The following is a 17970-nucleotide window of genomic DNA, read 5'->3' on the forward strand; positions in this document are numbered from 1 at the left end:
TCTTTAAATGATATGAAAAATAGGAAACATGTTAAATACTAGGACGAGTAAATGTCCCAATTTTCAAGAAAGGAAAGTGAATGGAGTCTGCAGATTATAGCTAGACCATTGAGTTTGTTTTAACACCTGGCAAAATATTAGAAAATCCTATTTAAAATGCTACTATAAAACTAGAGAAGAGAAATCTTGATCCCAAAGATCTATCATGACTTCATCAAAAGCAAATAGTTATATCTTCATCAATAAAACAAGAAGACAAATATTTTATGAAATATGTTATGAAATAATGTTAAAAAGTTGAAGTGTTTGTTTCTTTTTCATATTATTCTGTACTAGACCATACTAAGGTTTGAAGGAAGATAACATAAAAAACCAGTTTGAAATCCTTCCCTTCCCCCCCACTGTAGGAGATAGAAAACATTAATTCTCCTTTTAAACACAAAGGAAAGAATGAAATTTTATATGGTGGTGATGGGGTGATAACAACAAAGAGACAAATGGGGTAAAAGGTGATTTCATATCCAAGAGAAAGGGAAATTAGAAATCTAGTTGCAATCTATTCCTAAGGAGTTTGCATTAAATAGAGAATTGCTCAAATCCTACATCCCCAAGCTAGAAGAGCTTGAAGAGGTAAAATTGGGAGTCTTTGTAGGAGAAAATGTGTGCTATAAGTATGGAATGAGAGGAGGTCAAACTTTAAGAAGAGAAACCAAAAGCAAGTTACAAGGTTGGTGAGAAAAAAGGTTGTTTTTTTTTTTTTTAATCAAAAGAAAAATGATTGGGAGAAAGCACAAGCAGATAAGTCAAAAGGAAAATGAATAAAGCCAGAAGGGAGGAAAATGAGTTGAATTTTTTTTTGCAAGCCTCAAAAGAATGACTAAATATTAAACTTTAAAGGAATGTGGACCTGAAATTCCCATTGAAGATGTGAATAAAAAAAAATTCAAGGGAATGCCTGTAAATCATAGGAAAAGTTTCTATAGGATGGCTCAAAATACAATTAGTCCTTTAATTTTATTTGTTTTTTTAAATAATTTTATGTTATTTGATTATCTTTTCATATTTATGGGTATTTTTCTCTTCCTTCCACTTTTCTCTCATACATGAACAATAATCACAACCACAACCACTATTAGCCTCAAAACAAATATATATTTTCAAGTGAGGTAAATTACTACATTAGCCATGTTGAAAAATTTGTATTTCTCTATTCTCATTTTACATTTTGAATCAATTACTTCTCTTTCAGGAAATAGGTAGCACATCCCAACATTAGTCCTCTGTAATAATGATTTATCATTACATAGATCTGAACTCTAAAGTTTTTCAAAATTCTTTATTATTTCTCTTTATTTCATTCTATATCAGTTCACTGATGTCTTCCCAGTTATATCTGAAACTATTTGTAAAAATAGGTAAAGAGTAGTAGTCAGATTCCTTCTATGAAACAAATATGGCACTGATACCTAAAAGAACAAAAACAGAGAAAAAAATTACAAACCAATCTCCCTAATGATGCAAAAAAATTTAAATAAAATATTAGCAAAGAGTTATCAGCAAGATAATATACTATGAACAAGTGAGATCTTTATCAGGAATGCAGGGCTGATTCAACATCAGAAAAACCATCATCATAATAACCATATCAATAAGAAACCCAACAGAAATCATATGATAATCTCAATATATGAAGAAAAAAATCTTTTGAAAAAATACAGCACCCATTCCTATTAAAAACACTAGAGAGCATAGGAATAAAGAGAGTTTTCCTTAGGTAATGAGTATATATCTAAAATCTGCAGCAAACATTATTTGTAATGGAGAGAAGCTGAACACATTCCCAATAAGATCAGGGTTGAAACAAGGATGCCCATTATCACCACTATTATTCAACATTGTGCTAGAAACAGCTTGAGCAATAAGGAAATAAAAACAAATTAAAGGAATTAAAATAGACAATGAGGAAACAAAACTACTACTCTTTGCAGGAGATATGATAATACTTAGAGCATCCTAGAAAATCACCCCAAAACCTACTGAAAACAATTCACAGCTTTAGCAAAGTTGCAGGGTATAAAATAAACCCACAAAAATCATCAGCTTTTCTATATATTACTGACAAAGTCCATCAGCAAAAAATAGATAAATTCCATTTAAAATTACTACAGACAGAATAAAATACTTGAGATCTACTGCCAAAACAAACCCAAAAAATATATGAACATAATTACAAAACACTTCTCATACAAATAAAGTCATATCTAAACAATTGCATAAATTGCAAAAATCAATTGCTCATGGCTACCCATGAGATGATATAATAAAAATGACAATTCTGCCTAATTTAGTCTACTTGTCCAGTGCTATACCGATCAAATTGAAAAATATTATTTTATAGAACCAGAAAAAAAGTGTAACAGAAAAGACAATTTTGAAAGATCACATAAATTCCATATGGACCTAAATAACTAATGTTCAAGACAAGATCAACAAAGAGAAATAATTTGTCTCCTAGGAAAATATGATAAAGATACTAAATATGATACTACTGGGAAAATAGTAAGGAAACTTTCTTGATTTGATTATTTGTTACAAATCTATGCATTAACAACAGGGAAAAACCCCCATTTTTGAACTTTCAAAGAATGTGATGATTAAATCTCAGAATTTTATTGTCAAATAATGGATTTTAGAAGGAAGAGGGGGAAAGAACTCAACTATGAAGGAAATTCAATTGAAATAGACTAAGATATCATCTAAGAGAAATCAGACAAGAGTTTCGTGGGGCATATTTACAAAGTAATGGAAGTAAGATATTTGTGATTTAGGCAGCTAGGATGGAGCACTGGACCTAGTTTAAATTGAACCTCAGATACTTATCAGTTATGTGACCCCAAGCAAGTCCTTAACTGAAAAATAATAGCATTCTAGAGTTACTATGAGATCAAATGAGATAATATCTGTAAAGCACTTAGCATAGTGCCTGACATACATTAGATAACTATATAAACGCTTATTTTCTCCCCTCAATTCTTAACATATCTTAAAAGCTGATGTAAAATTTGAAAGGTAGCAAGGTTAAGCAACTTGTTGAAGGTCATAATAATACTTATTGGCAGATCCAAGATAGAAATTTGTTTTCTCTAAAATCAGCTCCAGAATTCTTACAATTGTATATCTACTGTAAAGAAAGGAAAAATTAAATGAATGTTTCTTGAGGAAAGAATAATGGAATAATAATTAAATTAAGAAGTTCTGTGAGGAAAGTAGAGGGAAAAATTGTTAAGTCATACTTGCCCAGGACGTAAAGGACCAAAAGTGGGAGTAAATAAATTAATAATAATAATAATGATAATAGTAAGCAAAACAAGTTAAAGAGAATTGGCACATAGGTACATAAAATATTGAGTTACTCTGCAATAGAAAAGTGGGCAAAGTATATATTTTAAAGTTCTTAGAATTGAAAATCATGTAAAAGATTGCTCCAAATCATTAATAAGAGGAAATGAAAATTAAAATTCAAGTATAACACTGAGCTGTTTTATATTTTCACCTGCAACTTAGATAAAGGCATATGCTGTGTCCTTATTAAATTTGCTGAAGACCAGAATGAAGGAAATTACTAACACTAACTATTACATTCCAATCTCATCTGATAACCTGAAAGAGTTGAACAAATAGAGTAAGCTAAAAGTTGATAGGGATAAATATAAAGTCTTACACTTGGGTTAAAAAAGCAATTTCACAGATAGAAGTTTGGAGAACTTTGTCTAGATAAAAATACAATTGAAAAATATCTGAAGATTTTAATGAGTTATAAGATTTACAATTTGACTAGGAAGTAAAAAAAAATAGTACTCTTCCAATCTCAGAATGCGATAAAGGAAATATATTATCCAAAACAAATTCTTGTCAGACTATATACAAAGTTTTATGTTTAGCTCTGATATCAAACATTTTTAAGGAAGAATATTAATAGTCTGCAAGGTGGCCAAAGAACAAATGTACGATTGATGAAGAATTTCAAGATAATCTCCTAAAAGAATAAATTATTAGGATCTATGAATGATTAGCATTATGAAGAAAAAATGTTGTAAGAAAATAAAGTTGTACTGAAGTGTTTGAATGATTACCATATGGAAGAGTTAATTATATCTTTTTTTCTTACCTCAAAAGGACAAAACTAGAAACAATACAAAGAAATTTCAGAAAGACAAATTGGGGCTTTCCATAAAGGAAAAAAAAATCCTAATAATAAGAACTATTCTTCCCCCAAAAAGGGATTTGATTGCTTTTAGAAGTTAGTACATTCTTTTCATTAAACTCCATAAAAGGTATGAAAGATTACTTAATATTATAGAAATTGTATTTTTGTGGTTTGAATTGGATTGATGAACTTTGATATCTCTTCCACTTTTGAGATTTTGTGATTCCAAAGATAATCTTCCAAGAACAGTGCAAAGCAACTTCTCAGGTTTCCTCTGTTTCTCTTCATTCCCCTCTTTCCTTCAGTTTTCCACAGTGAAGTTCATAAAGCATCAGAAAGACCTAAGTTCAACATTCACCCTTTCTGACATCTACAATCTTTGCATTTCAGGAAATCACTTTACTTCTCAAATGAAACTATAGATGCTGAAACATATAAAGTTTCCTTTTGGGGGAGATCTCTACTTAAATGAAACCACAGATCCTGAAACATAGAAACATACAAATAATAACAATATCGATTTTCTTCAAATAATTTTTTGTCTTGGATTCCTCCTCACTAACTTTTATCATTTATGTTCAAAAAATAAAGTTCAAAACTTTTTTGTAAAGTTAAAAATAAAAATTTCTAATTTCTTTAAAGAAAACTTTTCAGAGAACTATTTATGTATTTCTTTGTTGGCATGAAACTAAAACATATATATTTTAAATTTGGCATGAATGTATGCTCTTAAGTGCAATGAAAATTTGATTAGTGTTTTCTTAATGGTAAGTTGTTTTGAAAACCTTTGCTGGAAATTTGCTCCAAATTACAAAAACAATGTATTCTTTGTATAATTCAGTTATAATGCAAGAAGCAGATGCAGTTTTAAAGTACGTTCTTGTACTAATAAAACACAATCTTGAATAACTAGACTTATTTCCATAGGGCTTCTCTTTAAATAATCATTATATACTATGGTTTCACTTTCCAAAGAATAAATAACTGGTTGTTTCAAGATCTAACCCCAAAAGTAGCAATTATGAAAGGTAAGATGTGAAAGAGAGTGAGAATTTAGAAGGTATCGGAAATTTGGTCTTTTTATTTTATAGTTTTAGAACAGTAATTGAATATAATGTAAAATTTCAATCATATATTTTAAGTGCCTATACAGTGTACTTCATCTTCCATTTTATCATTTTTTAATTTGGCCAAAAAATTAACTTCCTTTCTCCTTCCTTTAAATCTATGTTATGATTTTAAATCCTTTGTTTTGGTTTATCTGTATATCAGGTATCTTATTTTAGTAACTGACTCCCTAAGCAGACTAAACATGTTGCATGATACCATACTTACCTAGTGAACTTAGAAGCAATCTTTATGTTTCATTAGTTATGATGGTAAACAACCCTAACTAATGAATGTGCTCAAAAAGTATTTTAATAAACTATCAAGAAGTAGAAAGAAAAGAAACAAGAAAACAAATGGAAACTATGTTTCAAAAAAGTGTGGAAAGAATTTTAAAAAATGGAGAAAATGAGAAAACACTCAAAAATGGGAAACTAAAGCCTCAATTTTATTTTTTTAAAGATATGATAAAAATAAAAAATACTAATTATCTGAGATTACTAATTGAAGACAATGACCTTCTTCTAAAGCGCTGTGTGAAATTACCTAGTACATATTCATTCAAAACTTCAGAAAGATGAGGAAGACTACATTGTACAGTTGAAGAACACACAGATCTGGAGGACACAAGGTCAAATCTCAATTAGGAGAATTAATCTTTATGATTTGGGGCAAATCCATGGACCTCTCTGGGCCTTGGTTCCTCATCTGTAAAATGAGATCATACTGAATACTCCATGAATACTCCCTTATAGCTTCAATAATAATGTATATGACTAATAATTAAACTTTAATTAATGATGAAAGAAAACTCTTGGAAAGATGCTTTTCAGAATGTTATGCAAAATCTTTCATATAATGTTGTTTCCTTCTGACTAAATGCTGAATAAAGTAATTACAAAAACCTTCACAAAGAATAAACTGAGCATCTCAGTATCTTTCATTAAGAAATTAATGTTTTCTATGATTATGAAAATAATTTTAAAGTTGCAAAATATTTATATCAAATATTTTAGTATTAAGTCAATACATTTGAGATGCAAGTTAGTGGACATAAATTCCTTTTATTTTTTCAACATATTATTTAGCTTTGAAATCTTAATAAGCATACCAATGATGACTTCCTCCAAGTCTTTATGAGTCATCAGTGTGTAATCTATTTGAAAATAAAAATGAGTGAGAAACAGTTGTAAGCAGAAACTTTCAACCAAATGTTCTGAGGTCAATTATCATGAAAACCTCAAACTATTGTCTTTTGTTCTTAGTTTAATAGAGGTTCAGACATAAAGTATTAACCACATGAGGTCACTGTTGTTCATACATGAATTATAACTACTATATAAATCTTGATGGTTCTGATTTGAATAGTGCTAGAATTTGTGACTGAAACAAACCAAAATAAATTATAGCTTATTTAGAAACAGTCAAAAACATAACTTGGAACTTCAGATAAACCACAATTATTTGCTTTTAACATATGATGTGGTTTTAATAAATTAAAAATTGCAGTATTTTTAATGGAAATCTTTCAAGAGAATTACCTGCCTAAGATGCTCATTCATGTATGATTTTCTGTAGGTTTTTGTAAGAGTTGAGAATAGGATGGATTGAGATCATCTATATAAAATTGAATGCTGTTTCTTGGTTAAGAAAGGGACAAATGATTAGCTAAGAAAAATTAAGATAAAGACAGTGACAGAAGGCATCTGGTAAATATGATGTAGGAAGTAAAGGAGAAAAAGAAACTCTTAGTGAACTACTTCATCTCTGTGTATTTCCTAGCAGAATGGATTTTTTATTCAAAAACATCACACTGAATATTTAGTGCAACTATTTGTTGTCTGCTTAATTAATATGTCTTAAAGTGAAATACTTAGATGAAATGTTAATAATAGAATTGAATTTCATTCCTTCAGAGAATGGAAATTATTATCTACTTTATACCTTCCATAGCACCAACTTAATAACGTTTACCTTGTCCATAATCCTTTTCTCTGAATTATTGTCTTGCTATATTATCTTCTATATACAGAGAAATATTTAAATGATAACTCTTTCTTATAGAAATATTTGTGCATATGACTCTTGTTAGTTTTTTTTGCCACCTTTATTATGTTTACACAGAACTCACTAAGACAGATTTACCAAATTCATTTGCTGAAAATATGGGTAAGATGTTACTCTTAGAAACAGAAGAATCTAACTATACTGATTGAAAAGGAGGAGTAATCTAAGTCTTATTTGTCAAGGTTTTGAAAATTAGTATTATACGAGATAGAATCAAAAATTTTATTAAAATAAAGATAATTGTATTGATTTCCTTCCCCATCATAGTCTCTATGTTAGACAAGGTATCTATTTGTTCATGTCTTCTTATAATGGGTAGACAAATTAATTATTGAGCATTATCTTTGACAGGTCTTCATTAAGCTAGGATGGTATCTTTCATGGCTGTCTTCTTTATGGGACTAAAGATGGATAGTGAGTACAATATACATCACCAGAGTGTCTTAATTTTGGCACGTCACAGGAAAAGTCAAATAATTAAGTGAATTTTCATTTTCCTTCTTCTACTGAGGTCCTGTTCTGATGCCTCAGTCTGGTACATATGTTACCACAAGTTCTGGAATATGTTCTAGGAGTGCAAGATCTTATAGCTCCTTAAAGAATGCTTCTACTATAAGCCCTACAATGGATTATATGTTGTTCTAGGACTTACAAAACAAAATTTTGAAGGTTCATTACCAGTTTCAATGCAGGATGAGTATTTTTTTTAACTGACTAAAATGTTAAAATACCATTTTCTAAATTGTAGCTTATAATTTGTATTTATTGAGAAATTATACATGTCAGAAAAATCAGACACTTGAAATATTGTTAAAAGCCAACATTTTATTTTTTTGAAAAAAATTGTATTTTCCAATCAGTAAAATAATTTTCTCTCCCTTTCACTTTAATCATATACATACAAGCATGTATAATCATGAAAAGCAGACTTCGATACTACCCATATATACACATACATGTATGTGTCCTATGACATATACATGAGTCCTATATATAATTTATATATTACATATTCTATTACATATGTGATATATACACATGCATATATATGTATATATATATATATATATATATATATATATAATATGAATGAAATGAGTCATTCACCTCTCTATTGAGGGCAAGAAGGGAAGGAAGCAAATGGTATATTTCATTATTAATCTGCTATAATTATGATTGCTTATCATGTTCATCAGTTCCTAATTTTTTTCAAAGTTTTTTGTCTTTGCATTATTATTTTTGTTGTATAATTATTCTCCTGATTCTGTTTACTTCACTTTGTATCTCCCCAGGTTTATTTGAAATTATCCTTTTTATTATTTCTTAGTGCATAATAGTATCTTTTTACATTTAAATTCCCAAACTTGTCCAGAAATTTCCTAATTTATGGGGAAACCCTCAAATTTTCATTCTATACTGCCTCAAAGAGTTGTAAATATTTATGTATATATTTAATTAGATTGTTTTGCTTAGGAGTAATCTTCCTTTAATCCACTAACCCCCTCATTCTCCTTTGTCTTCTGTCCTTTCCATTTTATTACCCTATGGAATGAAATCTATTAATTTCTGTACTAAGCTATCTGTGTATATTTTGTTCTCTGACCAGTTCAGAGAAGAATGTGGTTCAAATGTCAGCTGTTTCCATGTTTCTTCCTGCTTATTTGTATGACTATCTACCTATGAACCCTAATCATAAGATGTTTAAAAGGGAAAACTCATGTATTTCATTTAAGTAGTTAGATGATTTACTGATGTTTCTTGAAATTCAATATATTAATAATAGCAACAACAACAAAAACTTATCTCATAATCCATAAAATGTTTCATATCCCTCATAATGCTGATAGGAATGCTAGATACACAGTAAATACTTTAAAAAATATTAAATGCGTCTTGATTTGATATGAGAAAAATAACTTAGTCTCCCTAAATCTTTTGATATTAAGCATTCTGTACATTAAAAGGACAACAATTTAAATCTTTCTTTCTTTCTTTTTTTTTTTTTTTAAAGAAGGGAAAGGGACCTGTATGTGCCAAAATGTTTGTAGCAGCCCTGTTTGTAGTGGCTAGAAACTGGAAAATGAATGGATGCCCATCAATTGGAGAATGGCTGGGTAAATTGTGGTATATGAATGTTATGGAATATTATTGTTCTGTAAGAAATGACCAGCAGGATGAATACAGAGAGGACTGGCGAGACTTACATGAACTGATGCTAAGTGAAATGAGCAGAACCAGGAGATCATTATACACTTCAACAACGATATTGTATGAGGACATATTTTGATGGAAGTGGATTTCTTTGACAAAGAGACCTGAGTTTCAATTGATAAATGACGGACAAAAGCAGCTACACCCAAAGAAAGAACACTGGGAAACGAATGTGAACTATCTGCATTTTTGTTTTTCTTCCCGGGTTATTTATACCTTCTGAATCCAATTCTCCCTATGCAACAAGAGAACTGTTCGGTTCTGCAAACATATATTGTATCTAGGATATACTGCAACATATCCAACATATAAAGGACTGCTTGCCATCTAGGGGAGGGGGTGGAGGGAGGGAGGGAACAAAAAAATTGGAACAGAAACGAGTGTCAATATAAAGTAATTATTAAATAAAAATTAAAAAAAAAACAATTTAAATCTTTCAAAGCAAAATGCCCTACATTGTGGTTAGAAGGAAACACTAAACTCTAAATTGCCCTTCACTCCTTTTTTTTTTTTTTTTTTTTAGTTTAAGAAGTCCCTGATAACCTGACTGATATCTAATTAAGACTTTATGAGGCTGCAAAACTTATGTTCTCTTAAGACTGTTGATTACTGTTACTGCTGCTTTTTGTCTTAAGCCTCTTATCTGTGTTTGTTGCAGGAAGAAAATGAGTGACTTCTGTGCTTGAAAGTGTAGCTATTGTTAATTCTTAAAGTTTTCAAGATCACAGATTCTTCCTGTGATCTGATGGAACACATTTTTCTACTGTTAAAAATAAGATAGCATAATAGAGCTAGTATTTGTGCATATAGAAAATTTACATGCTGCAGCTATTATTGTTCATCATAATAGAATGAAATTGAGATATTTCAGTCTTTTCCTATCTTCAAGTGCAGTACATACTACTGTCTTTACTCTCCCAAAAGCAGCCATACTCATTGTTACAACTTCCTCTATTCCCATTTACTTCTCGATGCTTTCCAATGTCTCCTATACTTATCACTTAGCTGACAACATTCCTTACAAAACTACCAACATATTCTAAATTTTTGAATCCAATAATTAAAAAAAATAATTTCCAGTGCTTGGCACGTTTATTGGTTCACTCATTTCAATCATTTAGTCAGATAGTATATTGAAGTTTTATGATTTCATTTGAAGTTTTTTTTTTTTTTAGCAAAGATTCTGGAGCAGTTTGCTATTTTCTTCTCCAGTTCACTTTAGAGATGAGGAACTGAAGCAAACAGTGACTAGCACAAGGTCACATAGCTAGTAACTGTCTGAGTCAGGTACATAGTAGACCTTAGTACTAACATCCTTCAATTAATACATACATACATATGTGTGTATGTATATATATATTATATATATATACATGTAATAATTTCTAATTACATTAAAATTAATATTGCTTTTTTTCTTAAATGTTGAGTTCCAAATTCTATCCTTCCTTCCCCTCATTTATCCCTAGACAAGGAAAGCAATATGTTAGCAATTAAACATGTAAAGTCATGCAAAATATATTTTCATTTTAGCCATATTGCAAAAGAACATACACACACATAGACATACCAAGAATTATAAAGTGAAGAAGTATTCTTCAATATGCACTCAGAGTTCACCAGTTCTCTCACTTAAGGTAGATAATATTTTTTTCATCATGGATCCTTTGGAATTGTCTTGGATCATTGATTTCCTTCTTGAAACAAGCTGCATCATTCTCTCTTTTTGGAATTTCTCTCTTTCCTGGGTTTTTGTGACATTGCTTTCTTTTGGTCATCTTCCTAACTTCCTAACTTCTCATTCTCTTTTACTGCAACTATGTTTGGGTATATCTCAAGGTTTTGCTTTAGTTCTCTCTTCTTCTTAAACTCACTCTTTTAGTTTAAGTGTAGGTTTTTTTGTTTGTTTGTTTGTTTACATTTAATAGTATTTGGTGGGGGGATTTCAATTACATATAAATATAATTTTCAATATTCATTTTTGTGAGATTTTTGAGTTCCAAGTTTTTCTCCCTTTTCCCCTTCCCTACCCTTTCCCCAAGATAGCAAGCAATCCAATAGAAATTATACACATACATTCATGATATTTCTCATTAGTCACATAGTAAAAGAAAAATAAGAACATAAAGGAAAAACCACAAGAAAGAAAAAAAAGTGAAAATAGTATGCTTCCATGTGCATTCACTTTCTATAGTTCTTTCTCTGGATATTCCCCATTATAAGCCTTTTGGAGTTGTCTCAGACCATTGTATTGCTGAGAAAAGCTGCCTATCATAGATAATAACTGCACAATGTTTCTATTACTGTATACATTGTTCTCCTAGTTTGGCTCACTTTATTCTATATCAGTTCATGTAAGTCTTTCCAGGTTTCTTTTCCTCCTGAAATCCACTTGCTTATCATTTCTTATATACTATAATAATATTCCATTATATTCATAATACAATTTGTTCAGCCATTCCCCAATTAATGAACATAGCTTCAATTTTCAATTCCTTGCCACCACAAAAAAGAGATGTTACAAAAATTTTTGCATATGTGGGTCCTTTTCTCACTTTTATGATCTCTTTAGGATATAGACCCAGCATATGATAGGGTATGCACAGTTTTATAGTCCTTTGGGCATAGTTCTAAATTCTTCTCCAGAATGGTTATGTCAACTCATAAATCTATCAACAATGCTTTAATCTAGATAAAGAGCAAATTAAAAATTCTTAAAACCAAAGGAAAGTTATAAAATTGAAAGTAAGAAACGATTGAACTATTAAGTGGAATTTATGAAAAAACAATAAAATTGACAAACCTTTGGTTAATTTGATTAGAAAAAGAAAAGAAGAAAACAAAGTTACCAATATCAAAATTGAAAAGGCTGAAGCCACCATAAATGAAGGGAAATTAAAGCAATAATTAAGAGCTATTTTGCTTAATTGTACGTCTATAAATCTGACAATCTAATTAAAGTGGATATTTCTTTCTTTAATTCATTCTCTACAGAGTTAATCAAGCTGACCTTTCTAAACCACAACTATGACACTTGCCTGGATGGTGGAGTAGGTTGGTAATTTCAAAGTCTCTGGGTTTACTCCACAAATAGAACAAATTTGTATCCAGGGCAAACATAGACTGATGGAAAGTCAAGAATACTAGGGGTATAACTGGGGTCTTTCAGATACAACCTGAAAAGATCTGAAGAAAGGGTCCGGGCTGGGGATTATATTGTCTGAAGTGCAAACACTTCTGGGCTAACTCAGCAGAAAAACCAAGTAGGAGGGCTCTTGAGCTCTCTGAGTATGGCTGGACTCTCTGCAGAACCACAGAGACTTTCACTTCCTGAGACTGAGTCCTGGGCTAGAAGGAACCAGCTCAGATGAGGGCAGAGGCATCTAGAAAGAAAGGACCACCACTGGCTGTGGGCACTTGCAGGAGGATGGAGCCATTATTTAGGGTTCTCATCAGAGTGGAGAGCTGAAGGGAAGCTTGAAGAACCATCCCCTCAGCCTTCCATTCAAGATGCTTACACTAATACCTCATTTTAAAAAAATGAATTGTCAAAGATAAAAGAATGCCACCACTGAAACATATTATGGGAACAGGGAAGACCAGGATTCATCTTCAGAGGAGGATGCTTTATTAAAAAAAAAGCTTTATCCTCCAAAAGTAATGTGAAATGGCTCCCTGCCCAGAGAGAATTTATAGAAGAATTCAAAAATCAAATGAGAGATGTTGAGGGAAAAGTAACAAACAAATAAATAAATGGATGAATGAATAAAAATAAATGAATGAATGAATGAGTAGATAGATAAATAAACAGATAGATAAGTAAATAAACAAACATAAATAGATAAATAAATAGATAGATAGATAGATAAATGAATAAATAAACAAATAAGTAAAGGAAGAAAGAAAGAAATGCCATTCAAAAAAAACAAGAAGCTTATGAAAAAGAAAAAGTTTATCAACTAGAAAAAAGGTACAGAGTCTCAAAGACAAAAATAATTCTTTGAAAATTAGAATTGAGCCAGGCGAAGCCAGTAAACCTGTGAGAGACCAAGAAATAACAAAATAGATTATAAAGAATGGGAAAATAGAACAGAATGTGAAACATAAGAAAAATAAAAGATCTGGAGAACAGTTCAAGAAGAGAAAATATAAGATTTATTTGATTACTAGAAAGTTGTGACCAAAAAGTGAATTCTGACACAATGCTGGAAATAACCCAAGAAAATTGTCCTGGAATGATAGAATATGAGGGGAAAGTAGAAATAGAAAAAAAAATTCACCAATCAACACCCCAAAGATACACTGTGTGGAAAACACACAGTAATATTATTGTCAAATTTCAAAATACCCAGATCAAAGAGAAAATTTTTCAAGAAACAAGGAACAAAATAATTCAAATATGCTGGAGCTACCATTAGAATTATACAAGACTTATCAGCAGTTGCAATGAAAGATCACAGGTCCTGGAATCATATCTACCTACAATAAAAAAAAAAAAAAAAAAAAAACACCTAGGCCTGTGGCTAGAAATATATCCAGCAAAATTATCTATAATTTTGAATGAGGAAAAATGAACATTCAGTGATCTTGCAGATTTTCAGGACTTTCTATCAACCTCAACCAAACAGCAGAAAATTTAAAATATAAAATGTTATATCTTATATCTCATATTGTTTTCCAGTATGAAAGATCAATTTTAAGGAATTTAACATGGACAAATTGTATAAACATGGACAAATTATTTATTTTTATATATGCATGTACATATATGCATGTATATATAAGATTCACATGAAAAACAGGGTAGCTCAAAATAAAGATTAGCAGAGTTAAGGTAAAAATGGCAATCATAGGGGCAGTCAGGTGGCATCATGGATAGAACACGAATCCTGAAGTCAGGAGGAACTGAACTCAAATTTGGCCACACTCCCTAGCTGTGTGACCCAGGACACTTAACCCCAATAGCCTCGGTAAAAAAAAAAAAAAATAGCAATCATGTTACACAAATGAGGTGCAAAGAAAGAATAAAGACAGAAGCATTAGAGGAGGGAAGAAGGCTCATAGTTTTGAAAACTACTCACATCAGAAATGGATTCAATAACCTACATATATACCATAAAGGATATAGCACCCTCCAAAATCTATAAAGACATAAGGGGGGAGGTCTGAGTAGTGGGAAAGCAAAGGGTGAGGGAAGAAGAGAAGGGAAGGATCTTTGGGTGGGTGGAGGTTAAGTAATAGCAAGACAAGTTATGGAGTAGAATTTAATTAAAGAGGCAGCAGAAATAGGAAAGATGTGTGTGTGTGTGTGTGTGTGTGTGGATGTGTGTGTGGATGTATCTATATATGTATACATAAATATATCTTTTCTTAAATGTGTCTTGCTTGAGGGGAGATGAAAAGGAGAAAAAAGAATAAAGTAAACAAAGTGTGCAACAAAGAAGTAAAGAAAAAATGGTCATTCATGAATATAATATATATATATATATGTATATACTTTCTTGATCTGGTCATTTATTGTTATATATTTTGAATCCTCCCTGGTATTCTGTTGGACACATGACAATGTTTTCTTTTGTTTTGCTTTATTTTGTTTTGTATTTCTTTTCTGTTTTTGTTTTTCTTAATCTGTTTTTTTCAAAGGAAAAAAAAAAACTATGTCACTTCCTGCTTAAAAAAAAATACTCCATTGGTTCCTTATTGCTTCTAGAATAAAGTAAAAACTCTATAAGACATTTCAAGTTCTTCCCAATATAAAACCAAGTTACCTTCCCAACCTTACTGAACATTCCCCTAACCCTCCTTTATGGTGTCTACCCTCCTGACAAATTATCCTGCATTCATTTGCACAGACATCGCCTAAAAAAGGGATGTAGTCTCTTCTCATCTTTGCATTTTAGAATCCTTAATTTTTGTTTTGCTTTTATCTTAAGTACTCTCTTGTTTATCCTCATCCATCTAGTTGTTAGTATTCTCCTATACCCCCAGTTAGTATGCATTTGTTTTACAAATGTGTTATTCTATGCCTGTATTGCCATACTATTATTTAAACTTCTCAAAATCAGGATTTTGTTTCAGTTTTATCTTCATGACTCCGGTACATAGCAGGTATTTAATAAATGAATGGACTCAAATTCTAAAAGCCTTTGTCATTTTCAAATGATGATTTCTGTTCTCAAAATAACCAAATTAATTTATTTAAATTCCAACATATTGTTTTCCTCCAATGGAGCATTTACTTACAGTTATCTATTTAAATTATAATTTAGTTTTTGTAATTTGGGCTAGAAACTCTCAATGGAGCTTTAACAATTTGGCTGATATGGAATCAGTTTTAAGCATGTTGAGTTACTTGAAAAAGATTGTCCATCTTGTTACACAGAAACATGTTGTTTACAGGTGCACAGAGGCATAATGCATAAGCAACATGCCTTCAGTATATTATTGTTTTCATATTCTCATTGATACAAAGATGAGGAATAAAAGGACAGAGAACTTTGCAATTATTCCGGCATGTTTTGGGCCTTTACTTTCATTCTTCCTCATTAATCTTGAATATGTGGGAAGATTGATAGATGCATATAAGAAAGAGTGTTTGCAGGAAACAATAAGAAGAGCTGCATCCAGACTATTTAGTTTATCCAACACCAATTTAATAGGAAACGTTGGCATGAATAACCTTAGTGGCATTTATTTTCAATAAGGTCATAGAATAATAATACATAAATAGTTCACATTTATATCACATCTATTATGTGCCAGGCACTATGTTCAGTACTTTATAATGATTTCATTTGATCCTCACAAAAAGCCTGGGAGATAGATGCTATTATTACCCCCATTTTAAAGATAAAGAAACTAAGGTAAACAGAAATTAAATAACTTGCTCAGGATAAGACAACTAGGAAGTATCTGAAGATGGAGTCTTTCTCACTCCAAACTCAGCACTATATTTGCCACATCACCTAGTTTCCTAGAACAAATAGATCTACCAGGTTAGTGGTTCTTAACCTTTTTCTTTGGGCGGAGGCGGGAGGGGGGAGGAGGAAGGGGATCATTGACCTAGCTAGTGATATACTTGGTAACTACATTGGCTCTACCAAAGGGGAAGGAACTGTTCAAAGGATACATTTTCAGGTTTATTCAATATTAACATTTTCTCATTATTCTCTTAAATCTAGACAATAGTGAAACAATAATTAAAGTACTGATTTGTAGTGTTTTACAATTTCTTATTTTAAGTGCACATACTGAAAATATAACAATAGGTTCTTGAAAACCAGTCTGAGTAGGCTCCAACATATTGGTTAATCCGATGGGTTCCTTCTCAGAATAAGATTTTAGTGCTAAGATAAAATATATAGGGCTACAAAGGTAATCAACTGTGTTGAAATAATCATTATGTGTGTGTGTTTCTGTGTAAATAAATATGAATCTCAGATTAAGAGCAACTCATGTCGGCAAAATGTGTCTCTTAATTCTCCTCTCAGAAAGTTAAACCTGCTTTTGTGCATGGTATTGTAGAGTTTTTCCTTATTGATTTAGTTTATCTAGCAGAAGTTTTTAGCTAGTGATATTCACAAGATTAATAAAGGATTACTTTTTGTATAATTTATAATCTGTGAAAGATCCTCTCTAAAGCATAGAATTCTTATTTTTAAAAAAATAGCTGTAATAAATCCTAACTTATAGGCAGCCCAATGACTTTAAACCTTGACTTTCTTTCTGCTATCTAATGCTCATACATTCCTAACAAAAATGAAGCGATTCAAATTGCCCATTGGCTGAGGAAAAATTGTCTTCAAATCTATGTTATGTTTTGTTTTCGCCAATAATGGAAGGTTGACAGTTTTCTAGTTTTCACTGTGGTAGAACAGTTGAGTGAATTGAAGGATCGATGCTGAGAGCTCTAGATATTAAAATTCTCATAGCATTTTTAATTAGAAAACTGTCAAGCTTGTGCCTTACCATTATGACCACTTCATAGGGGTTCTTCTAAAGTTGTAATGCGTTGCCCCAACACCCAGTTCCTCTCAACATTTTAGGAATTGGCAGTCTCTGACACAACATAACCACATAAAGGAAGGAAAGATAGAGGAGAGAAGATTGTTTGTCCTTTGTTTTGGAAGATGACATAAAGTCATCAGGATCACTCTGTCTTCTAGCGTCATCGAAATCCAGTGGCAATACAAAAGTCAAGACAACTGACAATAGCCTGGGATGCCATTCGATGACCTTAGTGTCTTCAAAGTTGGGTCAAGCTCTAAGTACTCCATACTACCTGCTTCAGTTGCCTTCATGACCTCTGGAACAAATTGTTTTCATCCCCCATTCTACCAAGGAAAGTTTTCATATGTTTAGGGTAGACATCATCTGAA

The sequence above is a fragment of the Antechinus flavipes genome, chromosome 4 (genome assembly GCF_016432865.1).
Source record: "Antechinus flavipes isolate AdamAnt ecotype Samford, QLD, Australia chromosome 4, AdamAnt_v2, whole genome shotgun sequence".
In the NCBI taxonomy this organism is placed as follows: domain Eukaryota; kingdom Metazoa; phylum Chordata; class Mammalia; order Dasyuromorphia; family Dasyuridae; genus Antechinus; species Antechinus flavipes.